At 39.8% G+C, this 27037-nt stretch overlaps 1 protein-coding gene across 6 annotated transcripts in view; it reads left to right on the forward strand.

The window, feature by feature from the left end:
* SGCG (sarcoglycan gamma) overlaps positions 1-27037 on the forward strand; it is a 166236-nt gene that overhangs the window by 14226 nt on the left and 124973 nt on the right. The window contains exons 1-3 of one of the 6 annotated variants that reach the window (XM_054665082.2): positions 7672-7846; positions 15308-15558; positions 18054-18204. The exons of 2 other annotated variants lie outside the window; for them this stretch is intronic. The gene's annotated coding sequence lies outside the window, so the exon portion shown is untranslated. Of the gene's footprint in view, positions 1-7671; positions 7847-15307; positions 15559-18053; positions 18205-27037 lie in introns of those variants that run through there. 3 more of the 6 variants (XM_001151150.8, XM_009426722.5, XM_001151216.7) reach the window with 3 other exon arrangements.

The following is a 27037-nucleotide window of genomic DNA, read 5'->3' on the forward strand; positions in this document are numbered from 1 at the left end:
GGGAAGACTGCATCTTAAACTCTCAGCATCAAAGATCCATGCAAAAAGTGTCCTCTCTGCAGACATGAAGCCAGGTCCCTAAAGAAGGAGGAGGAGTCACACATGCAGGCCTGCTTTCTTACTCCAGCTCACAGATGAGGTGCATAAATCCACTTTTCTTGGGAAGAAAAATTGAAGAGAGTCCAGGAATGTTACTATAATGGAAGAAATCATCTCAGAGAAGGAGTGTTTCTTACACAAATGAAGATTTCCAAATATTTTCAATGGCCAACATACTTTCAAAGTTCCTGGGCACAGATCGCTCTATTTCTCTATATCCAGACTTCTGATGTTCTCTGTTCAGTTCTGCTATTTTCCTCCAAATTTACTTTATGTCATCTATTATTATTTTAATAATTCCTACCATCATCCACTTTCTAACCCGTCATCAGAAATTTCTGGTCAAGGTAAAGAAATTTAGGAACATTCATGTAATATAACTTTAGTATTCTTACTTGATAATAACTAGTTTGCAATAAGAACAAATACATTTAAATTTTATAACTGCATGCTGTCTTCTCTTTGATCACATCAGATATATAAAATGTCAGATGAATGTAAAAGGAAATAAATTGGGAATAATATTAATTTTACCAAAAGATAGGCACAGATACCTTTAAACAGTAATATATCTTACTCAGTGTAAACTAGAAGTGAAAATTAGGACAGAATTACGTCTCTGCAGGAACTCTTAATGATAGATGTCAGTGCAGCAAGGACTTCAAAGTTCAGTAGGAACTATTTCAATCCAGAATTCTATGCTAAATGAAATAAATTATTAACCAATTTGAGAGCAGAATAGATAAATTTTCAGACACCAAAAGTCTCAGACAATCTGCTTCCCAACCCTCCTTTCTGAATAATTATTGAGGTTGCACTCCATCAAAGCAAGGGAGTAAATGAAAGAACATGAGTGAAGGTCCAGAGAACAATTAGCCCAGCTCAAGAGAGCACTGACACCTACTCAAGGCCACAGCTGTGGGAGCCTCAACCTGCAGATGGGGACAGGAAGAGGGAGAGCCTGCATCACACCAATACCGCAGAAAAAGGAGATTGTGTACAATGGTCATGATTACTACAAGTTTGGCCGAAGCCTGAGGATGTGATAGAGGTAAACAATACAAGAAACGAAAAGGAAGATAGTTAAAAAACAAGGGAGGTGGAGGTTAGTCACACGAGAAAGTCATGATCCAACCATGACAGAAACTGTTTATAATGGAAAATGAAGGCAAGTACATTTCAAGGAAAAAAAATGGAATCGATTCCATATAGTAGATTAAAAATAAAAGTCAGGAGACAACTAAGATAGAATGTCAGAGACATATTTCACATAATTTCTTCTTGTAACAGAGAAAAACAAAGGAATTCAGAAATTCCAACAATAAAAGCTGTGTGGGAAAAGCCGTAATGTCAATATGAAGCAATTAAAATGTTCGGAGGGATAGTTTTAAAAGTAGATTCCATTTGGAACTGGTAATAGAAACACTGAGTGGCACAGGGGTTATAAAATCAGTATTTGTCTATGAAAGGAAACATAATTATAAAAATGTGAACACCGTTTGTTGCATTTTTATTTTTTTAATCAAGCTGGTCAAATCACAGGAGATGCCATTATGGTTTTCAAATGGAATGGAATGGAATCAGCTTTGACCATGTAAAAGTACAGGTAAACTGAAAGAGGGCTGGAGACGAGAGCGGCGTGCACCGTGGTCTCAGGTGGAGGATGGAGCAGCCGCAGCAACAGTGCACTCAGTTAAAGAGCACGAGGGTCAGGATATACTCTCTATAATTTTGAAACAAGAAATAAATATGTAAGTAGACTGTGAAATTGCCAAGCTGACCACAGAAGGAGCTGAAAGAGGTGATAGAACTACATAGGAGAAAGGAGGAAAGTGCTGCAGGATGAAAACCTGCGTGAACAAACTGGATAGATCATGTCTGGAGTTAATACACTGAGGCATAGCAATAGGAGGCTAATTAAAGGTAAGAGGTAAGTATGAAAAGGAAGATCTAAGTAGTGACCTCAGACACATGGAGGTAGAGGTGTAGTGGGGAAAAGAAGAGATTTTATTCTAAGCAGGAGATTTTATTCTAAGCCTTTCTGATTGATTTCCTTTTTACCATGCATAGATTCTACTTTGATAATTACTCTTAACGTATTTCCTGTGATTCTGATATGCACACATCACACTTACATTCTCTGCCCAAATAATCATTGCCCAAGAAATCTATACTTGATGGAGTTGCAATATCTGTTGCTTACAAATTATTCAAGGTCATGAGTTCATGGAAGCCAGTGTATAACATAATATGGAAATTTTAGGTAGTACTCTATTTTCTCTCCTGAAATCTGACTTTTCTTTTTCTTTTAGCCTTTCTTACACCTAATTTCTCCAGCATCTCAATGATTTCTTACTTATTACATATGAATTTCTCCCCTCTATCTTCTTTTAGAACACTGAGTTCAATTTTTATAAATATTGACTTCCAATTCCCCAAAGGTACCATGAAAAAAATACATTTAGTAGTCTAATGATCAAATATTTAATTGATATAACAATTTACAGGGAATATTAATTATATTAGTTAAAATGTGTTCACTGTGTGATTCCTATTGATAAATAATCAAAGAATATCAGTGAGAATCATCCAAGTAATTACAATCCAGATGAAAACTCTTAGTTTTCAGTTGAACATAAAATCATTTGATTACTCATTTTGTTTATGTGAAAGATCTATGGCCATCTATTTTGAAGATTGTAACTTTAATTAAAGAGGCAAATAATTGACATAGTATTTCTGAAAGCTTTTAAAGTTTGTTACTTACAAAATAATTTAATTTGCATTCACATTTAATTTGTCCCCAAAACCATACTTTTATTACTGTTATACTGACCTCTTCTGGATACTTCCTATAATGTCAGCCATATACTATGATAGCTCAAGTTTTTTAATGGAATTAATATCATTTAAAAAAAAACTAATAAAGCTGGTGTAACTTGAGTTTAGTTCATTGAAGGCTCACTATATGTAGACATTGAACAAAGAGTTTATGGTCTGGTAGAGAGGACAGCATAGACAGGTAATGACAACAAAAATACAAGTAACTACAGTTAAGTTTCAAAGTACATATAGATCTAATATTTGCTTTATATATTTGAGTGCTTTACTGTTGGGTGCATATATATTTATAATTGCTATATTTTCTTGCTGAAAATGTTCCTTTATCATTATATAATGACCATCTTTATCTTTTTTTTATAGTTTTTGACTTAATGTTTATTTTTTCTGATACAACTAACCCTGCTTACTTATTGTTTCCATTTGCAGGGCATATCTTTTTCTATCTCTTTGCTTGTAGTCTATGTGTGTCCTTATAGGTGCAATAAGTCTCTTGTGGGCAGCATACGGTTGGGTCTTTTTATCCATTCAGCCACACTATACCTTTTAGTTGGGGAATTTAACCTATTTACATGGAAGGTTATTGTCGATAGGTAAGGACTTATTCCTGCTATTTTATTAATTGTTTCCTGGCTGTTTTGTAGATTCTTTGTTTCTTCCTTCCTCTCTTGTTGTTTACCTTTGTGGTTTAGAGGTTTTCTGTGGTGCCACTACTGGGTATATATCCAAAGGAAATGAAATCTGTATGTCAAAGAAACATCTGCATCCCCATGTTTATTTTAGAACTATTCACAATAGCCAAGATATAGAATCAACTTATGTGTTTTAACAGTAGATGAATGAATAAAGAAACTGTGGTATATATGCATGGTGTAATACTGTTCGGCCTTTTAAAAGAAGGAAATCCTGTCATTTTGAGAACATGGATGAACTTGAAGGACATCATGTTAAGTAAAATAAGCCAAGCATGAAAAGACAAATACTGCATGTTCTCACTCATATGCAAAACCTTAGAATTTGATCTCCTAGAAGTTGAGAGTACAGCAATGATTACCAGAGAATGGGGAGGGGAAGGGGAAGAAAGGGATGAGCTTGGTCAGTGGGTAAAAAGTTAGAATTAGAAAGGTTTGGTGTCCTGTTGCATAGTAGGGTGACTATAGTCAACACAAAGGTATTGTGTATCTCAAAATAACTAGAAGAGGGGATTTTGTGTGTTCCCACCTTAAAGAAATTATAAATGTTTGAGGTGATGGATATGCTAATCAGGATAAATCGGGATAAAAAATTATCCTGATTTGATCATTACTTAATGTATACATGTATTGAAGTATCACATTGTACCCAGTAAATATATACAATTAATATGTGTCCATTTTTTTTTAAGTATAGAAAACTGATAGTGGCATGTGAGCAGGCTTTTTTTTTTTTTTTTTTTGAGACAGAGTCTTGCTCTGTCACCCAGGCTGGAGTGCAGTGGTGCGATCTCGGCTCACTGCAACTACCACCTCCCAGGTTCAAGCGATTGTCCTGCCTCAGCCTCCCAAGTAGCTGGGATTACAGATGTCTGCCACCATGTCCGGCTATTTTTTTTTTCTGTATTTTTAGTAGAGGTGGGGTTTCATCACGTTGGCCAGGCTGGTTTTGAACTCCTGACCTCAAGTGATCTGCTCACCTTGGCCTCCCAAATTGCTAGGATTACAGGCATGAGCCACCACGCCCGGCCTGTGAGCAGACTTTTAAAAGTTAAATTATAGTTCATCAGTAGAAAAAGATGGGAGGTAACCCTAGTCAAAGATAGCCAGGCACCCAAGGGCATTGTCACTTTTGTGATTCCAAACTCCCCAGGACAAGGCACAGAAGAGATGAACAGGGCCCATCACTGAAGGCATGTGTGTCAGGTCAAGAACTTGGTCCTGCACCTGGAGGCTTGATGAAGGGCTTTAGGCCAAGGAGTGATATGGACAGAATTACCTGTTCTCATCATTCCTCTGGCAGTCCCTAGGTGTGTAGGATGGGGGCTGGCAGTTCCTGGAAGCAGAGGAAGTAGGTACTTGGCTATAGCAATAGGTGATGCCAGAGAAGGTGAATCTCCAAGTCAGGCAGGAGCAAGGAGGGAAGGCAAGCAGAGCAGGAGGTCCTGCAGAGGGAATCCACTGAAGTTAGTGACTGGTAGACTGGTGAGTGAGGGAGAGCCCTAAGTCTGTCTTCTGTGACCTTCTGGGGGATGGCATCATCAACCGAGGAAGGAAAGATGGACAAAAGAGCAGTGGGTGTTGTATTGGAGGAATTGTGGGGAGACAATGCATGTTGTATTGGAGGAAAGGCTGAGCAGTTTTGAGGGATTTAGTCACAGTAATCCATGACTGCAGTTAGCTTATAAAGTCATGAGAACTATTAAAATGAGACTGCTATCCATATATTTATAACTTCATTTGGGCCTTGGACATGGCCTAATATGTTTCACTAGTCAATTGACAACCCAAATCATTAAAATACTCCGTTATTTTCAAATGTTGAACTTTCTCATTCCCCTATTTCCACATTCTCTCTCTACAGATAACCTCACCTCTTACTTCATCTCAAAATAGAAATGATTTCTCCAAAACTGACCACATCACTACTGAAATTCCTTGTTTTCACTGGTTCTGAAAGTGATCCCCCGAACCCAACCACTTAAGCCAGAAACGGGGTTATCCATGCCCAGACTGAAGGAAGAGCTTGATGAGAGGATGTCAGGAAGAAAGGTCAGCGCTGATGACTGCAGTAGTCAAAAATGGAAGCAGAGGGAGAATGAGGGGGAAGCCAGAAAGGTCCCCATAGGTTCGTAGGACCATGGTTGGAGCACGTTTACAGTGGAGCACCCAAGCACCAAATTAGGCCTAAGGACTTTCAAAGTCACTTCTACCCATAGGCTTACTAGCTTTGTAATCTGGAACAAATTATTTTACACCTAAATGACTGTTAGACTAGATTTCTTTAAGGTCTCTTGGAGCTTTAAAGTATTATGATTCCTTTGAGAACATTTCAAAATGTGTGTGTGTGAGTTACAAACTTAAGCTGCCTACATTACAAACTGAAGGTCTTGCTTTAATAATTTCAACTAACTGATAAAATCAAAGGCTTCTTTATGTCATTCTTCTGCCCTACTAAACATAGGTGTGGATAGTATTAAATGAATCTGTAAATATGAGTGGGGATCAAACACATCACCTGACTAACATTTTTACAAAGCAGTTCCCAAAACACTGAAAAGTTCATTGCAACAAAACCAATTTACGATTGATGAAGAGGTATCTCAATTGTAACCTTTACATGCATGACATTTCAATCAGAATATTGAGTTAGCAGTTTCAGACTTTGACTTTTCAGACATACACTCATACAAAAATACATTTCATATCATTATTGTTTAATATATTATTTTTGTTTAAAATTGATAGTTGTCCTATAATTTTATGTCTAGCTGAATTCCCAAAGTAGAAGTACTAATGTGCAGAGAATTCATGAAAGGTTTTAAAATGTCTTACAAATGTAAGATTATTTGAAGCTGTATCAGCTTGTAATTTAAGGCCTGCAGCTGTTGGTGTGATAGAAGCATCAAATTTCAAAAGAAATTATGGTAGAGTATAAATAAGCAGAATGAAGAGAAAAGTCTCCTGAGAAGAAAATAAAATGAGAATGAAGCATATGCATTGTTATTGCATTGCTCCTTTTTTTCTTCATTTTTTATTTCAGGTTCGAGGGGTACATGTGCAGGTTTGTTACATAGATAAATTGCATATCACCAGGATTTGATGTACAAATAATTTCATCACCCAGGTGGTAAGCCTAGTACCCGATAGACAGTTTTCCGAACCCCACCTTTCTCCCTCCCTCCTTCCTCAAGTAGGCCCCAGTATCTGTTGTTCCCATCTTCATGTGCATGTATACTAAGGCACTGCTTCTTATATTCAAGGTTTAGTACTAAAATGCAAATAAGTATATAATTTAGTAAGTTTTAATCCTGCTGCAAACCAGGTCACATAAAAATAATGCAAAATAAAATATTAAAATTATTCAGAAGTTCGATATTTATTCTATTGTCTTTACACCTTATAAAATGGAATGACCTAATTACTCTTAAATAAAGATAAAGACAATTTAAGATCACATTTGTTACATTCACATAATTTGTTAAACATAATAGAAATGTCAGTTTACTAGAAAAGAACTGTCATAATTTTAACATGCAGAGTTTGTTTACCTTCTATTATGGTGATCTTTGTTTAAGATTTTCTCCTCAGATATTAAAGTTTTTCACTTAAAGAGGCTTAGGGAAAGTGATTTTTAAAGAGTCACTGTTACATGGTAATATGCCGTTCATTTGGATGAGACTAGTATATAGGTAATAGTCACAAGTTCTAACTTGCATGTTAATTTGAAGAGATTTTTCATAAAATTTTATCAACATTAGTTTCTAATGGAAACCAGTCTTAGAAGTTTTTTGCTATTCGTTTGAGGTAAAGTTTTTTAAGAAAGTTATAATTACATTAAACTATCATGCTTTAGGGTTTAAATGTTGGAAAGTTGGTTTTGTAAGAAGAAGAGTTTGGTTTCTTGTTTGTTTGTTTTGGTTTGTTTTTGGCATGCGGAGAGCTGTGTCCTGGAATTGGTGCCCAAAAAATTTTAAGTGTGGTATGAACTGTTTATGTCACTGAGTAAAATTAGACACGTCTGTTGCTAATGTGAGGGGATGAAACATGAGACAGGGCGAAACTCGTGAGAGCCCTTTCTCCGGGGACAGTTGCTGAAGCTTCACCCTTTGCTCTCATTCTGTAAGTCATAGAAAAGTTTGAAACATTCTGTCTCCGGTAGAGCTCAGGCCGGCTGTAGTTCATTCGCCAGTGTGCTTTTCTTAATATCTAAGGTAAGTGCTCAGTTTTAACTTGGATTTTATATCAATACAAAGTACTACCTAGAAACCAAACACTTAAGAGATTTCTTAATATTCTTTCTTCTTTGGTGGCATAATAATAAATTTAAAATAATGTTGAATAAATTGGTATATCATAACATAATGACATATCAAGTATCAATGAAATTCTCATTTCAACTAAGTTATTCTGACTACAAATATGCTACATATTTTTAGCATAATCCTATATTTCTAACTTTTTAATTTGTAGAATGCCAAAGATAGCATTTCTGTATTATTGGACATTGAATTGTATCCTGTAGTTAATTTAAACAAAGTATTATCTTTAAGATCACCTACTTCTAATTCTGCTCTTAAACTTTAGTGGTAGAATTACATTTGCTTTAGATTTGCTTCATAGTTTTGTTATAGACACTAAGAAATAAACTAAAATGAATGACAACAAAAGTCCAGTGGTTTTATAAGTTGGAAATAAACAAAACAAGAGCAAAATAGCAACCTGACTCCTTCACTATTTCTGGAGTGAAAAGGGAAGAATGTTTCTTCCCCTAAATCTGGAAAATATAAAATGCTGCTCAAAATATGTATGAAAAAATAAACATAAGTGGGGTGAAAGTACACATGTGCTAATGCTTCAGCTTACTGAAGTTATGAGTTCTTTCTTTGCGTTTTCTAAATTAATACATGACAACTAGCAAACACAATTTTTTTAAAGGAAGGCTTAGAAAAAAATAATACGGGAAAATATAACTCAGCTGACTGAAAGATTTGCCAGCAGACCAGTACAAAACGAACTACGGAATACACCGTTTATTTTTTGCTTATTTTCTTGCAAACATTTTGTAGGTACAAAAAGGCACCTTTGTGGAATTTAAAAAGTAATGCTACAAGTTGGGGTTCGTTTTATAGGTTCTAGGATTCATTTCAGATTGTCTTTCAAAGACAAATGAAAAGTAGCATTTCAATGTAGTTAGATATAGCATTCCAAAGACTAACAAATTCAGGTGTCCAAAAGATATCAGCTAAGCTTGCAGTTAAAATGAGGAAAATGAAATTGTTCCATATTGTCCTTTAAAAAATGTACTTGCTAGTCATTAAACTAAGTTGTTATTAAATTGCATTAAAAATTAAATGATAATTGTAAATTATAGTGGGTGCCCAATGTGTTCAGTTTTGCATAATTTATAGGGCCTGAGGATCTCCCTCCACTCCCTAATCTGTGGCTCATCACAGCCCTTGTGTCTTCTCAGCTTGAGGCACCAGGGCTGTGGTTTCCTAGTGGGAGGGGAGAAACTACAGCGTCCTGAGGATGACTCTGCTACTCTCCTGCTCCTTCAGAACCCACCTTGACCTTCATGACACCTTCCTATCTCTCCCTCCCTCCCTCCCCTTCTCTCAGTCTCTATAGCATCTGTCTGGCTTTATTCTTCTCCAGACCTACTGCAGGGCCAGAGAGTTCTACGACGTTCTCATGAGGATTGCAGGATCCATCACTTGCTACTTTGGCCATTTTGGATTCCAGCTTCATTTTTAATTTTATATGTTATGCTGTAGATAGTTTTATGGGAACACTGGTACAGGAGTATTTAGTAATTTGTGAATGGTAAAGGTCTCAAGACTTTTCTCAGAACCTGTGAAAATCTCAGTGCCTACTCGACTTCAGTATGACTGGTGGGTAGGACCACTGAGGAATGGGGACAGGAGGGCTTGCTGTGCCCAAAGGCGTTTGTGCTTCATCCTAGTGAGACCTTTGAACCTCTAGAAAAGGAGAGCAGCGCAGTCACATGGGTGCGTTGGAAGGATCACTGCAGTTGACATGGAGAATGGATTAGCGGCAGTGGAGGCGGCAGTGAAGGGTACCTTAAAACCTAGCTTCACCTTCGTGACTTCTTTAACTCTGTTTTTAAAATGCTCAATTAATTTTACTTGAGAAACATCTCTGGAAAGTCTAACATCAATGAAGAGGCTATGATTAAAAGTTTAGGCTATGGAGCCAGACTGCCATTTGACCTTGTGTGAATTACTTAATTTCTATGTCTCAGTTTCTTCATTTGTAAGGTGAGAGGAGTTGCATTGTAGCAGCTACCATTTTAACAAGTATCAAATTTAGTCTATATAAGGCAATTAGAAAGTTTCTGACTTCTTAGTAAATAGTAGCTTCCATCGGCATCACCCATCAATGCACCCTCTTATCCTGACCCCACACTGCGGGGAAGTCAGGAAGACCTCAGGAAAATGACGGTAACTGGTCAGGAACTTGAACCTGCTTCTCACAGTCCCCTAAGAAGGCGTACCAGAAAGGAGCCCTAAGCAGGCAGGAGACTCCAGGCTGAGGCTACTATTCCTGCTATTTCTGTGGAGAACGTTCTCTGCATGCAGCCATGGCTGCTCAGAAGGGGTGTGTGCATTCCAGGATGCAAATAGCCCTCCTGGCATTCCCGGTGGCTGCCTGCCTATCCCTAGTGGTAAGGTCTATGAAGGAAAGAAAGGCAAGTGACTGTTTACCTTTCCCATGAAAATCTTCCTTTTCTTCAACATTTTAGATTGTAACGAAAACTTTATATAAAATATTCTCCCTTTATTTTTATTTTTTTTTTTTGAGACAGAGTCTTCGCTCTATTGCCCAGGCTGGAGTGCAGTGGCATGATCTCGGCTCACTGCAACCTCACCTCCCGGGTTCAAGTGATTCTTCTGCCTCAGCCTCCCTAGTAGCTGGGATTACAGGCATATGCCACCATGCCCAGCTAATTTTTGTATTTTTAGTAGAGACGGAGTTTCACCATGTTAGTCAGGATGGTCTCGATCTCCTGACCTCGTGATCCACCCGCCTCGGCCTCCCAAAGTGCTGGGATTACAGGCATGTGCCACAATGCCCAGCCTGCATAAAATACTCTAAAATGTTAATCTTGGTGAAACAATATAAGTGTGTTGTCTCCATACTGGAATGCGTTTGAATGTTTGTATTTTGGCAACATTTGAAAGTCACTTTAAATCATCCCATTCATATCTCAGAGCAAAGGTGATAATAAGGAAGTGAATAAATGGCCCTGAGGCCATCTGAAACTTTTTAAATGAACTGTCAGGCCATAGGAAAGTACGTATATACCACGTTTGATAAAAAACTTAAGTGTACCTCAAGAATTTCTTTACGCATTTAAAGTCTTGCAACTAAAAAGAAGCACAGCATAGTTGATACATTGAAATAACTTCCTTTTCTTAAAATTTTAATTTAATATTGTGTGAATGTTTTTCAGAGTTAGAATTTAGTTATACACAATTTTTAGGGACTAGGCAAATTGAAGGTTTTTTTTTTTTTCCTAGAGGGGGCAGTGATAGTTGATTTGCTTAAAAATTTTAGGCTTAATATAAAAATCAAAATACTTATAAAATAGATGACAGGCTACTTTATTTGCTGTTTGGTTAAACACAAACTTCATGTGTAATTTTAATTTAAGAATATTCTAAACTCTGTTCTCCTTTGTAAATAACAGCAAATTTAAGAGTCATGTCTACACAGGATAAATGGTACTGCAATGTAGGCTGGTCCCCTTCACAGGGCTAGTACATAATGAACTGGTTTCTGGATGGCCAGTAAGGGGGTCTTTTTAATTCTCTCTCTCTCTCTGTCTCACTTCTCTAAGAAGTGTCCTTGGCCTCAGCCCACACCTTGCCCATCTTCCTCTCCTAACCTAGCCGGCTCCCCTCATTGCCTGGTGCCTTCCTCTTGGGAGCATCCCCTTAATACAACACCTGAGCAAGAATCCGCATCTCAGGCTGCTTCCAGGGAACCTGATGTGAGATAGTGTCAACCTAAATAACAAGCGAGCTCCCAAAGAAAAGATGTTCATTTGTGAATAGAGCATTGCAGTGGGACTATGAGGATGACATCATTGTTCTGAAATTATTATCCTTGGCTACAAAGATCAATAACAAGAGTAACACCAGTATGAGATTGCAGGCAGATGTCCTCGCAGAAGTATTTAAGGTTGTGGTTTTTGCAATCTTTTGTGATAATTTTTGTTATCAGCATACAAGCATAAAAAATTTTTCTTTATGGCCTTCCCTGGTTCTGTTTGTCAGAGTTTTCTTAACATTAGTGATCCTGACAACTTTCACATAGATAAAGTTGAATGGTATTCTGAGAATTCCATCAGCATACCTGATCACAGGCTGGAGTGCAATGGTGCGATCTTGGCTCACTACACTTTCCGCCTTCTGGGTTCAAGCAGTTCTCCTGCCTCAGTCTCCAGAGTAGCTGAGACTACAGGCACCTGCCACCATGCCTGGCTTATTTTTGTATTTTTAGTAGAGACGGGGTTGCATCATGTTGGCCAGAATGGTCTTGATCTCCTGACCTCGTGATCTGCTTGCCTTGGCCTCCTAAAGTGCTGGGATTACAGGCGTGAGCCACTGCATCCGGCCCCCGATCACTTTTAAATTCCAATTTTTCCAACAGCAATTGCTTAGACAGGTTCCCTGGGAAAGAGACTCCAAGCTGGAGATATGCGTGCCATGTATTGGAACCCATCTTGAAAAAAAAAAAATCCCTGTAGGACAGCAAAGGCGGCAAAGTGGGCAGAAGGAGATGTCGAATAGTACTGTAGCTGCCACAGAGCTGGAGGCCTGCAGGGCTCTTCCCAAATTCAGAGAGGGGCCGGGCTTTCACCCAGTGCACTGATAAAACGTTGGAGTGTGCCTCTCATGGGGAAACACAGCCATGGGCGAGGCAGCTTAGTGCATTCTGAAGTCATTCTCGTCATCAGCCATCACTCCCACAACTGAAGGAAGGAGTGTCTTGGTTCTGAAGGGTGATGGGTGTGACATAGCACGAGTCCACCCCTCGCATCACTCAGATCCTCTTGCTTTGTTTACCTAATTTGGGAACAGCTCCTCCAAGGGTTTGATAGATCTCTTTTCCTGGGGGAACACTGAGGGAATATTAATGGCAGGAACTAGAGCCTCGCCTTATGCAGATGGTCTCATGACTACAGCTGATACTTACCCATCCTTTTTCCCTCCCACCGCCTTCACCTACCCATTCAGCATTTGCTTCATTCTCATCTAACACCCTGGCTGGTCTGAGTAGCCTTGGGGTGACCCTGACATTCAACTCTGAAGGGTCTTAGCCTTGGTCACCAACCCCTAACCAGTCCCAATGCACTTGTGGTTCACACATGGCTGAGCATTTGCTCTCAGTGGCCAGAGGAATACCAGCAAATGCCTTGCTGGTCCGCCTGGGTGACAAACATATTCTTCCCAGACAATTCTTGTCAGAATGGTGCATCATGTCCTAACCAGTGGTATCCAGCCTGAGGAGGTGAAGTGATTGCAGCAGCTTGAAGATGACTGGGACTCACATTGTGTCCTCTGGTAGAAGCACTCCCTGCTGGGAGCAGACTTCCAGATCCACAGAGCCCATGGTAATGGGGATGGGAGGCACATACTTCCCAGCTGGCAAACATGATCACTTCTACGCTCACCATTGGTTTCCAGAGGGATATATCCTATCCACTGGGGATGGAGCACCATAATGGTCATTGATTTTGGATGTACAGAACTGCATTCTGAAGTATCCCCCATCCTCACAGGGGATCGGGGGCCTCAACGGCAGCTTCAAAAGATTGTTCTATCACCCTGTCAGGCCAGCAGCTGCTGGGAAATACAGAAGGTGGCAAGAACAGGGGATCCCGGGCTCATGTACCTAGCGCCCCTCTGCCTTTGCCATAAGGTGGGTCATTTGGCTTGTTGGCATCTCCTGTGGGATTCCACATCAGTGGATCACACATTCTGTAAGTTCTTGGATAGTGATGCGGCCAAGGCCCTGCAGGTAGAAAAGAAAAACCCACCCCAGCCTACCTGTTAGTACCCCTCAAGATGATGTAATCCCCTGGCCACCGAGTGGCTGCTTGGTCTTATTGAGGGATGCTGCTGTATCCAGGTTCAGCATCAGTGTCTGCTGTGGACAGTTTAGACATTCAGCAGGGGCAGTGGCTGGATCAGCCTTGCCAAGAGGAGGCCTAGCTACTGGGCCCATGCATGGCCTCCCTCCCTGCCACCATTCTGGGCTGCTCTGTATATGACCCCAGTGGGGGAGCCCTGGAGTGGATGGTGATGGGCCAGCTGTGTCAACTGGGTGAGCCACTCTCACTATGGTGCCCCTTCTACAGTGGACGGCTTGGAGGCTGTTAACGTGGTAAAAGATCTTCCTCCTTGGTGCCCAATAGGTCCATCCACAAGCCTCTTCCTCAGACTTCTCTGTCCTCCCTATTCCAAACTCTCCCCTTCCACCCAAGCCATTCACCACCATCCATGAGACCATGTATAGTCTAACCTCAGCCTCAGGTGATTTCTGTTTCCACAGGAAGTGGATACACAGGTGCGCTGCCTGTAGCTTTGTCAGCGAGGAGGTTTTCTCTCACCACAATCTTTCAGGGCCACCCATTGCAGTGTGGCAGCCGGCCTTCTGGGGATTGCACCCACAGAGGCCTACCAAATGTGGCCCGTTTCCTCCCTGGAAGGCTGGCCATAAGGGTCACCCCTGCGTGGCCAGGAGAGGTGCATTAGTGGTGGGTGACCGGGACTCTGGGTCCCTTGCACATGTTCCCTCTGCCTGCCTCATCCCTGGTGCCCCACTTCTGACTTAACAGTGATTGCTGCTGGCTCCTGACCTGAGGCCTTGGTGCATCTCACAGAGCTCAGGTCATGATGTGAAATTCTGTGCATGGGATTATGCTGTCCCATGACCAGGTGCTCTGTCTTCCACCAACACCCAGTAGCACTCGGAGAAGTGTTTTACAAACGGCATATATTTCTCTGCTGCAGATGGCATGGCCTGATTCCAAACTCCTGGAGGCCTATGCTGTGATTCTTCCACTGCAGCTTGTCATAAATGCCACATTACCTTCTTTCCATCAAGGATGCATCTAACCCCACAGGGGCACCAGCAGGTCCAGCCTGCAGTATGTGTAGCCCTGATGCAGAGCCCTGTTCTGGCCACACTAAAGCTGTCATTCTGTAAATGGGTTAATTTTTCCAAGGCCAGAAACTGAAGTGGTCTAAGAGGCATCATTTTTCCTTTACAGTGGTGGTAAGTGCAAGATACAATAATTAATTCTTTACTTTGCAGGGGATTTCCCTGCATGCCCTAGAACACTAGATCCTAAAAACCACTAAGTTGGTAGGTTCAGATCTTGGTAGGATTTCTCTCTCACCGTCTGAACACATCTTTTACTAAGGCTTTTTTTTTTTTTTTTTTTTTTTTTTTTTTTTTTTTTTTTTTTGAGACAGAGTCTTGCTCTGTCACCCAGGCTGGAGTGCAGTGGAGCGATCTCGGCTCACTGCAACCTCCACCTCCCAGGTTCAAGCTATTCTCCTGCCTCAGTCTCTGGAGTAGTTGGGATTACAGGCGCCTGCCTGCTAATTTTTTTTTTTTTTTTTTTTTTTTTTTTTTAGGGACAGGTATTCACCATGTTGGTTAGGCTGGTCATGAATTCCCTACCTCAAGCAATCCGCCTGCCTCTGCCTCCCAAAATGCTGGGATTATAGGTGTGAGCCACCACGCCCGGCCTAAGAAGGCTTTTAACATATTTGTCGCATTCACTCATCTAGTCCAGTCCACATGGTATCATGAAGTTAGTGGACAAATGCTGTTCTGAGAATGTCCAAAATGGCCTAGATCCCTTCTGGGGATAGGAATGTGGCAAGTAAGTACTGCAGCCTAGCTCATGGGCCTATGAAGCTCTTCAGTTCCTCTATGTGAGATAAATGGGAGGAAGATGCCTGTGCCAGTTCAATGGCACACACGCCTGGTACCACGCTAATCTACAGGAGCAAGGATGCCTCCCCCGACACAGCAGCTGTGCAGCTGGCTTTGAGGCAGACCACTTTCATTCTTTACGATACCTCTGGTTTTCTAGAGGCCAGATTGGTGAATTAAATGGGAATATGGTGGAGACCACTAACCTTTTGTTCTTCAAGAGAGGCACTCATCTCTGCCATTCTTCCTGGGATGTGGAGGGATGACGGGCGGTCATCCCCCGTCCTCTCACTGCACAGGGACAGGAACTCCCCATGTGGCAGTTCTGCCAGCTATCAAATATTCCCTTTCCACTTACATATTTGTTGACCAGGGAAATGACCATTTGGTAGTTCCAAACCCTCTGTCGTCCAGGCTGGAGTGCAGTGGCGCGATCTCAGCTCACTGCAACCTCCGCCTCCTGGGTTCAAACAATTTTCTGGCCTCAGCCTCCTGAGTAGCTGGGACTATAGGTGCATGCCACCACGCCTGGCTATTTTTTGTATTTTTAGTAGAGATGGGGCTTCACTGTGTTGCCCAGGCTGGTGTCGAACTCCTGAGCTCAGGCAGTCCACCTGCCTCGGCCTCCAAAGTGCTGGAATTACAGGCGTGAGCCACTGCGCCTGGCCTTTTTCCTGAAATTTTTTTGGAAAATAATTTTCTTTCCCTACTTGTGTTATTTCTGTAGATATGACCAACATGTAGTCCTGTAGAATAACAATTAAAAATAGTTGAGGTAGAGATTTCATTGTTACATTATATTCATGCATTCAGTCAACAGATATTGGTAGGATTTCTGGACACGGGGACTGGCCTCAAAAAGGGCTTAACAGAGAAAACTATCACCTTGCTTTCATGGAGGTGGGGCAAATAGTATGAGAAGATAGATGCAATTTTGGAGGATGTTGAATAAGATAAGAGACAAGAGAGAAAGACTTGAACTTAAGAGTAATTTTCTTGGTTTCAGAATTAGAGAAATAGGTTAAAGCTATCAGCAGAACTGAACTCCCCTACCCTACCCCTTCACCCCCCTGCCCCCTCCTTCAGGCTCAGAGCTGCACAAAGTCTACCTTAAATAGTGGTTATGCTCAAAGGGATGTGTCAAAGGACAACTAAATAGTTACCCTTTAGTCTCAACATAGACAACTTAGAGGTCATTGTTAGTGTGATTAAATATTCTGCTATCAAACTATTTTAAAAGAATAAAAATATAAAATATACATTTAAGTGTTTAATACATGAGGGGAATCAATACTGAAAATAATTTTAGTATAATGGCTCTATTTAAAATATTTTTGTATGAGTATATGTGGAAAGTACATGAACATTATAGATCAATTATATAATAATTTTAGTAAATTGGTATTTGAGAGTCTTGATTGATTGATAATATTAATAATATATGGCATTATAGAGTTCTTCTGACTTGATATGAGTAATGTCTGTAGTAATAATCTCCAGAACTTTGTCAAGATGGATGTAGTATCATCATATTCTGTAAATATATCATCTTTGAAATATTAAGATTGTCTGGATTCCAAAACCATAAATTTTATACATGCTATGCAGTAATAGCAAGTATAATGACTTCTCTATGCTAAACATTATTCTGGGAGCATTGTATTTTCCATTTGGAGCTTTGGGGATAAATTTTAAGAAAACATAGGCCTCCAGACACATATGCTACCTGCATATATTGGGGGTGCATCACGATTACAAAGTTAACTGGATTGGTTATGAAAGTTATATGTCCGGCCATAATAAAATGGCTTTGTTTGAAATAATTATAGTAAGTGAGGCATGATAACCTTTATGAAACTTATAATTCTCATGATGACATTAAATTCTTGTAATTGACCCACTATATTTACAGTCCACCTGTTGGGAGGAAGACAGCCAGCAGGTACAGGAGTCAGATAAACCTTAAGAAGTCACATTCACAATTGCAAGCCTCATTCACAGCATCACAGGACTTTGAAGAGAACTATTATATCACTGACGATATTAGGAAAATGCTAATAAATGGCCCTGTAAAATCCTCGTGTGTTAAAGAGTTTTTTGAATAATTGAAAACTATATTTGGTGAAACTTTTCTGTTGATAATAACCTTCAGAAAATACTGTGGAATCAAACATGCCACATGTTTGCAGGTACTTTCTGAGTAATTTGCAAATACTTTCTGGATAACAGAACACAAAATCAACAACAGAAACTTTAAAAAATACATCTATATATATAGTCTACTAAAAAGTTACATATTAAATCAAGACATAAATCATCTTCTTCATTTGACATCGAAATCAATTTGTATATTTTAAAAGCAGAGATCAACCATAGTAATTCCAGTTATATTTTATGAGCCAAAATAATAGCATGCCTTTAATCTGCCACTTTGTTTGGAAGTCTTATTTTCAGAAACTATGAATAAATCTTCTACACCATCTTCCCAAGAGCTTTAGTAAGACCTCAGACTGGAGTAGAGTTGAAGGAGGGAATGCCAGTCTGAAGAAGGAAAGGAAGAGGAGAGACAGCAAGGAGAACTTCAGTTGTCAAGGTATCGGGTGCAGGGGTCAGAAAGAAACATGACTGCATGGACCACTGCTTGGCCCAAGACCAGATGTCAAAACCACAGAGCCCTGCTGTAGAGCATTACAAATGTATTCCACCAAATGTTGGGATGCATCCTAGACCTGTGCTGACCAGCAGTCCCCAGCTGTGAGGAGAAGCCCGACATTTGAGTTGATCACTTGGCAGAGTTGATCATCATAAAATTATCCTTGTAGAGCTAAATAAGGTTTGTCTCTGACATTCAGTCTGGTTTATATGATAGCAAAAGGGAAATGGCCTCAGCTAGTAGATTTGAAAAGCAAAAGTAGGAATAATGCTTTTCAGATACTAATCTTCCTTCCCGATCCAACACATTCATCATATGAAGGTAGAATTTTATGTGATGTCAAGCCCTAAAATACACTATGAAAAGACAGTGCTTACGGATTAACATATATGCTAGAAAACAGTAGCGTACTCGGACACTGAGATGTAAAATGAGGGAAGTGTCAGCCGGGCGCGGTGGCTCACGCCTGTAATCCCAGCACTTAGGTGGGCGGATCACGAGGTCAGGAGATCGAGACCATCCTGGCTAACATGGTGAAACCCTGTCTCTACTAAAAATACAAAAAATAAGCCGGGCGTGGTGGCAGGCGCCTGTAGTCCCAGCTACTCAGGAGGCTGAGGCTGGAGAATGATGTGAACCCGGGAGGCGGAGTTTGCAGTGAGCCGAGATCACGCCACTGCACTCCAGCCTGGGCGACAGAGCGAGACTGCGTCTCAAAAAAAAAAAAAATGAAGTTTCAGCCTATGAATCATGGCATATGCATCAATCATACTATTACAGAAGTTAAAGGGTCTGGAAGTAATAATATGTAACTCTATCATTTTCTCCTTCATTCGATTCTTTTCCCAGCTGTTCATGGAGTTTCTATTGAAGTTGGTAGGGTCTTTATTTATTTTATTTTATTTATTTTGTTTTGTTTTATTTTATTTTTGAGACGGAGTCTCAGAGTCTCACTCTTGTTGCTCAGGCTGGAGTGCAATGGTGCGATCTCGGCTCACTGCAACCTCCACCTCTGGAGTTTAAATGATTCCCCTGCCTCAGCCTCCCGAGTAGCTGGGATTACAGGCGCCTGCCACCATGCCCAGCTAATTTTTTTGTATTTTTAGTAGAGACGGGGTTTCACCATGTTGGCCAGGCTGGTCTCAAACTCCTGACCTCAGGTGATCCACCTGCCTCAGCCTCCCAGAGTGCTGGGATTACAGGCGTGAGCCACGGCGCCCGGCTGGTAGGGTCTTTATTAAAGAGCAGTTATGAGAGATGTATGAAGTATGAGTAAAGATAGAATAATTTAGGTCTTTAATTGTAATGCTATATCCTAAACACGGAAATCTATTTGATCAATACATTGTAGATGAGGATATACTTTATTCTGCCTTCCTTTAACAAATATGTATAACTGAGCTGTTACTATGTGCCAGACCCTACTTTAGGTGCCAGTTATATAATAAGCAAACAGACACCCTTCCTGTCTTCCTGGAGGTGAGTCTAATGAGGACCAGGCAATAAAAAGTAAACAAATAAATGCATCATTATGTCCTAAAAGGAACTTTGGAGGAAACGAACAGGACACAGTTGCAGATTGTACAGGATAAAAGGGACAAGAGCAGGTGTTTATGGAAGGCTGAGGTCAGGAGGACAGAGGGGTGGCCACGTGGTATGGACCAGTTTTCCCGGCAGTGGGAACAACGTGTGCAAAGACTATAAGATAGGAGAAAGCTTATTCCATTTGAGGGATGGAAAGGCTGGTGCTGCTGGGAAGGGCACAGTGAGGTGAGATGGAGCTGGAGAGGCTGGCTGGACCAGATGGAGTGAAGCTTCATCTGACATGCAGTGGGAAGCCACGAGTGACTTTAAGCAGGGCAGCAATGGTCCTCTTGTTGGGTGCCATGTGGAGATTGGATTAAGAGAGGCAGAGTGGGTGGAGGAGACCCTGAAGAGGCTGCGCCATCAGTGTTGGAGTGGAGCGGGGCAGTGCAGATGGGGAAGCCAGGATGAGCACAGCTGTCCTCAGGATGTGGCAGGCAGGGCTTGCTGATGAAGTAGACGTGAGGTGGCAGAGAGAGAGATTGTGATGGCACTCATGCTTCTGAGATGATCAACTGGGAATGGCCGATGCCATGGACTGAGATGGGAATAGAGAAGGGAAGGGGGGAAATTCAGGAGGTGAGGGGAAAGTTATTGAAAATTAAATTACTTTTTAACAAGTTCAGTTCGAAATACCAAGTGGGGATGTCAAACAGGCAATTATCAGATTAGAGTAGAGAGTTCAGAGATATTTTAGGTAGAGATATAAATTTGGGAACCACCAGCCTGTAAATAGTATTTAAAGACATGATAATGAATAGGATCACCTTGAAAAATTGAAGGAAGTGAAGAGATGGTCCCAGAACAGTTCAGGCAAAATCCACCATTTAGAGGCGAGAGAAAAAGAGAAGATTATGAAAGGGCCTGAGAATTAAAGTCTAGAGAGGTAGAGGGTAAAATTAGGAGAATACTGATTTTAAGAAAACAAGGAAAAAGTGTTTTTAAGGAGGAAATAGCCAACCATTTCAAATAAAATGAAGAGTGAAATTTTAAAAAGTGAGGGAAATAAAATAGGAAAGTGAATATTGGATTTGGAAGCAAGGAGGTTATGTGATCCCTCTGATTGATATTAGCCAAAGCTAAATATGGCAAAATAACTTCTGGAAATACATCCTTCTATCTAAAGATTTGCCTGTTCTTTAGAAGGACCTGTTTGGTGCAGAAGGAAAATAGGTCAAAAATAGTTGCAAGCATTCCTTACCATGTTGGTAGAAGGTGTTCTTACTCCATGGTTTACCACCATAAGCCGTCCTGCCTTTATGCCTCTTGCTATGTGTATTATCCAGGACTGTTTCGGGTGCAAGTGACAGAAACCCAAGTCGAAGAAGTTCAAGTGAAGATGAAACTTACTAATTTATAAAATAAATTAGACAGTGCTGAATTTAGGATCTCAAATGATGTTGTTAGGATTTCACCCCTACTCTCACACTCTCTCCCTCTTCTTTCATTCTTCCTGATTTCTTCTCTGGCAAGCTCTCTCCAAGTGGCGGAGGGATGAATGTTGGCAGTGCAGTGTTAGGTCCATTAACTTCTGATAGCAGAGGCCAGCTTCTCTCTTGGAGCATTCATATTAATTCTGGGACAACTGACACTGGCTTGCTTGTGTCCATGACTTCCTAATGGTAGTCACCATGTTTGGACTGATGATATACCCTGATTGGTCAGCATGTACCACATACACACCTGTGTTACTGGACATGTGCCCACATGACCGATAGCTGGACCACAACCACGGGGAGCTGAGGAGTGTTCTAGGGACAGACAAGAAAACAGTAGGTGCCCACTATAACAGGATACAGAAGAAAAAAGTAGACATCAACTGTAATAGGACACAGAAGAAAACAGTAGGTGCCCACTGTAATAGGATACTGAAGTAGATACAGGGTTGCAGCTGAGCTTCCAACAGTCCCTCCATATAGTTCTTTGTTAACATTAACTCAGCTTTCATTGCAGCCAACTACTAACTTAACCATTAGCTATGTGAGCACTAAGTCAGAGATTGATGGTAGGTATAGATCATGCCAAGAGCTGGAGGAAATTTGGTACCAAATAACAACTGGTCTTGGTTAAGAGGCTAGGTATCCATAAATGCTGGTCTTGCTCTATTGCCATTCTGTGTCTTGTTTCTGCTAACTTGTTAATGTTTCTGGATGTTGGTATTATTCTTTAGTCAAGTACTACCTAAAGACACCATAAAAGCTTTAGATTTCTGATTTCTGAGAGCATCTAATAAAAACCAGGACAGAGCAATGAGAAGAGTTTGTCTGAATTGCCTACCCGTGTAAATATAAAACTGTGTTTTAAAATGAGCCTATAGCTGAAGTAAAAATCAAAACAAGACCAGTTTTATAAGCTAACATTTGTAGGCCTGTGAGTTTGAGCTTGTTTTTATTTTTTTTTTCCCTTTTAGTCACTTGCTCGTTTAAATAAAGGTTTTTTTTGTTTGTTTTGTTTTTTTCTCTTTTCAGGTCTGTTAGATACTTAAAGGGCATTTATTCTGTTGGTTTGGTGTATTTTGTAGGAAACTTTTTAAAATGGCAGAGTTTACCATTTTATTTTAAAAGTTAATCCTATTGTAAAGAAGAGAGAATGATTTGATGATCTTTTAATCTAGATGTGTGTGTTTGTATAATAAGGGTATTATTATTCGAGAATTATGCTGATTATAACTTTGGATGAAATTGATAATTATCCATCTATTTTGCTATATTTAGTGTGCTGTGCTGAGCAATTTGACTAAAAGATAAAGGAGAACTCTTCTTGAAATTATTTGGTCATCCTAAATACAGTAATGAAGTTGGGATGAGTATGGTAAATTTATTAAATTTACTATTACAAAAGAAATATATATATCAATTCTATAAATTGAGAAAATACAAAAGAAATTTGGGAAATACTATTTTAAATGAAAAAAGGTGGATTATAGGAGGAAATTATTAATAATTTTTTAGTTTCCTTACAGTATTTTTCCTATGGGTATATATTTTAATGTGTATATATTCTAACTTTTCACTTAACATTATATCACTAGAATTTCCCTAGGTTATTATATGTTTTTCAAACATATTTCACATACCCAAAATACTAATTTTGTAATACTGTAGTAATTTGATGGATTAATTACTCTAATTTTAATCCTTCTTCATTTAATGTCCAGTTTTGCCCCAGTACAGATAATGGTAAATTAAAGATCTTTAGGCACAAATTCTAGTTTTCGTTTCTAGTTGTTTCCTTTGGGTAAGTGACTAGAATTGGAATTACTATTGTTTGTTTGATGTTCTTAATACTTAGTGCCCAATATCTTTTGGGGGGTTTATGTTAACTTTCACTTTCTTCATCAGAGGAGCAGTATGTCTCTTTTTCAAACACCTGGCCAATATTATCTATTATCAGTTTTTAAATTTCCCGTAATCTTTGAAAACTGCTGCAATGATGGTGTTTATTGGCATTTCTTTAATTCAGGGTGAAGCTGAACATTTTGGTATGTTTATTTGTCATGTGTATTTCTTTGATGTATACGTGTATTCATTGCTTGAGTTTTATTGGATTTTTTTCTGTTTTGGCTTGGTTGAGATTATTTATATTTTAAGGATATTAACCTTGTCCTGTCTTTAAGGCAAATACTTCTCCCAGTTTATCTGCCATGGTGTTCTTTGTGCCACACATCTCCTAGGGCAGGCACCTCTCCACTCCTCCTCCTTTCCGAAATGTTGGAGCTCTTTCAGAATGATGTAAGTTATGATGCAAACAGTAAGGCAGAAAACACACTGAGAATTACTGCCATTAATTAACATGAGATGAGATGTTTCTTGGAAGTTTAAAGGAAGATAGAAGTAAAACCCATGCAGTCATTCTCAATACTAGCATAACATAGGAAACCCATGCAGTCATTCTCAATACTAGCATAACATAGGCAGCCTGAATTTAACCAGCCCACTAGCTTGCTCCTTTCCTGCCAGCTCGCCTCCTGGAAGAGCAACTTGTATAGACTGGATGCCTCTTAGTTCTCACTTTTCATTGCCTTATTACGATCTGTGTGTATGGGCTTGTTTCTAGACTCTCCATTTTCTTTTACTTGTGAATTATCTGTCACTAGCTCATTTTTTTTTTGTTACTGGAGCACAAAGCTGTATCATCACAACCTGTAGGGTAAGTCCCACTCCTTATGCATTCGTGTGTTCAACAAGCACTTACTGATTGCCTATTATGTGCACATAACTGATACTGGTCACGGTTACCTAGTCACATCGTTGTAATTGACTTCTCACATGGGTTACCTTGTCATTTGGAGGGACGATGCACCATGATGGTGCTTGTTACCTAGTAATAAATTATCTATCTGGATATTAGAGCTAGGTGACATGGCTTATGAAAGACAGTTTTTGAAACTGTGGAAAGTAATTTTTCAGGAGTTTCCAGATTGACATCATAAGTGCTATAAGAGGTTTGCTAAGCCCACAGTCAGCAAGCCCTGTGACCCGAAAGGACCTTACCCAAGGCAGGTAGAATGCCATTGCTAACACTCAGGTGAATCTCCCATGAAGATTAGAAAGATGGCTTACTCTCTTATCTGACAGATTGCATACAGCTGCAAAGAGAATTAGTATATTGGAAGGTAGATCTTAGAAAACACCACAGGGTGATAAAGCTGTGGAAATATAAAGCTAAGTTTAAAAAACATGACTGGTGAATGAGGAGGTCTAAATATATCTTATTGAAGCCCCAATGGAAGTAACCGGAGAAAATATAGGAAAGACAATGGTTAAATAAGCAATTGCCAAGAGTTTTCTATAACTGAAGACAAGTTCAATTGAAAACAGACACTGACTTATGAAGAGAATAAATTAATTCAAATTTATGAAATGAAATCATTCTGAATCTGGAAAACACTAAAAGTAAAGAAACTTTTAAAAGTCCCAATGGAAAAAAAAGACATAACACTGAAAAAAGCTTTGTAGATACGTGTTGAATGAACTGTTGAAAGCAAAGTGGTGGAAATTTGTACCAGAAAAACATTGAAACCAAAAGTGGCATACCAAAGTCAGTATCAGACAGATAACTTCGAACTATTATAACTCATTCTTTGAGTTCTTAGATAGAATTAAATGTCATTTCTAAAAGGTCTGTTTTGTTCTTTCTCAAACTCACCTTTTCAAAAATCATATGATATTAACTCATTTTGGGCATTATCCTTGCATTTATCATCTTTGTGTCTCAGACTCTTGATAATGGCCTACCCAAACTAGGCATGACAATAAATGTTGGTTGAAATGAAGAATGTCGTGAAGACACTATGTTCAATTCACTATATTATATGCTATGACAATAATCACATAATGTAGAAGACAGATTATCTGTCCTTAAGGTCATTTTGTTTTAAATAACAAACTGGGGATCATGAATTCAGAAGCATATAAAAGCAGATATTTACACCAAAACAAGTATAGTGCTTCACATCTGGAGCCCTATCCATTAAAGGATTGAAAACTATACCTGAGAGATGCATTGAAAAGCAATCAAAATTAAATATAGCATGGCCGGGCGCGGTGGCTCATACCTATAATCCCAGCACTTTGGGAGGCTGAGGTAGGCAGATCACGAGGTCAGGAGATCAAGACCATCCTGGCTAACATGGTGAAACCCAGTCTCTATTAAAAATATAAAAAATTAGCTGGATGTGGTGGCACACACCTGTAATCCCAGCTACTCAGGAGGCTGAGGCAGGAGAATCGCTTGAACCCGGGAGGTGGAGGTTGTAGTGAGTCGTGATTGTGCCACTGCACTCCAGCCTGGGCAACAAAGCGAGACTCCATCTCAAAAAAAAAAAAAATTTGGGAGGCCGAGGCAGGCGGATCACGAGGTCAGGAGATCGAGACCATCCTGGCTAACATGGTGAAACCCCGTCTCTACTAAAAATACAAAAAATTAGCAGGGCGTGGTGGCGGGTGCCTGTAGTCCCAGCTACTCAGGAGTCTGAGGCAGGAGAATGACAGGGACCTGGAAAGCAGAGGTTGCAGTGAGCCGAGATCGTGCCACTGCACTTCAGCCTGGGCAACACAGTGAGACTCCGTCTCAAAAAAAAAAAAAGATTAAATATAGCACCAACATACTTTGAAGGATGGTTAGCAGGAGAAATAATGTAATTTTTAATGACAAAATTTGTTTTAATGAACAAGTCTATGAAAATAAATTTTGTTCATGATACATTAAAAATTAGAATTATTTATCTTGGAATATAGATTTTAAGTTCTAATATACTTATTTCACTAATTATGTTTTGTAAAGGGTTTATAAGAAGACCACAAAGTGCTGTGTGTTATTCCAGTGCAATTTCTTGCTGACATGAATACCACTAATGCAGTTGCCTGACCTCCAAGTGCTGAAGCATTGATATTCTTCTCAAGCCTAATTTGAGTAAATACCTAAAGGAAGCTGGTTAAACCAGATAGCCTCTGAAAGTCTCTCCTGGCAAAAATTTAATATAGTGTCTAATAAAAATGAAAGCCACTTGTGAGTTGTGAGAAATATAAACAACAAAATCAACTTTTTAGAGAAATATTTAAATTGAGTGTTTCACCTAGTGATTTAACTCATGCTTATCTAGAGTAAAAGGACTTTTTTATACAATGCAGTGAACACTGGTAGATGGCACTTTCAAAACATTAAAGAAGGCTGTCATAAAATGATATAAAAAGAATTACAGCTGGCAAACTTAAAAAAAACAAAGATTGGTAAATACAGCTCAAATATGGGAGGACTAGAAAGCAGGTCACCAGCTTCCGAAAAGCAGTGTGTGGTCAGTATTTTCTTCCAGGGATGTGGGGTCCAGCTTCTTACTCAAGCTGTCAGCAGGGCAGGTGGGCAGATGTGGGGGGACTCAAGAGCCAAAGACAGCACATTCCCCAGGCTCCCCATTTTTGGGCAAGCCTCACCAGACTGAAGGAGATCTTGCTGAGTCTTCTTCTGAGTCCTAAACAACTAATCACACTAAACGTACTCTGTTTATGCACAGGCTTCAAATTAACTCATTATAAAAAGTTGAGGAAATTCTGAAGTAACACTCAACCTATTTTATTGCTTGTTGTACGCTTAAATAAAAATGTCTGGGTTGGCCGGGCGTGGTGGCGCATGCCTATAATCCCAGCACTTTGGGAGGCCGAAGCGGGTGGATTACCTGAGGTCAGGAGTT

This window comes from Pan troglodytes, chromosome 14, assembly GCF_028858775.2.
Source record: "Pan troglodytes isolate AG18354 chromosome 14, NHGRI_mPanTro3-v2.0_pri, whole genome shotgun sequence".
Classification (NCBI taxonomy): domain Eukaryota; kingdom Metazoa; phylum Chordata; class Mammalia; order Primates; family Hominidae; genus Pan; species Pan troglodytes.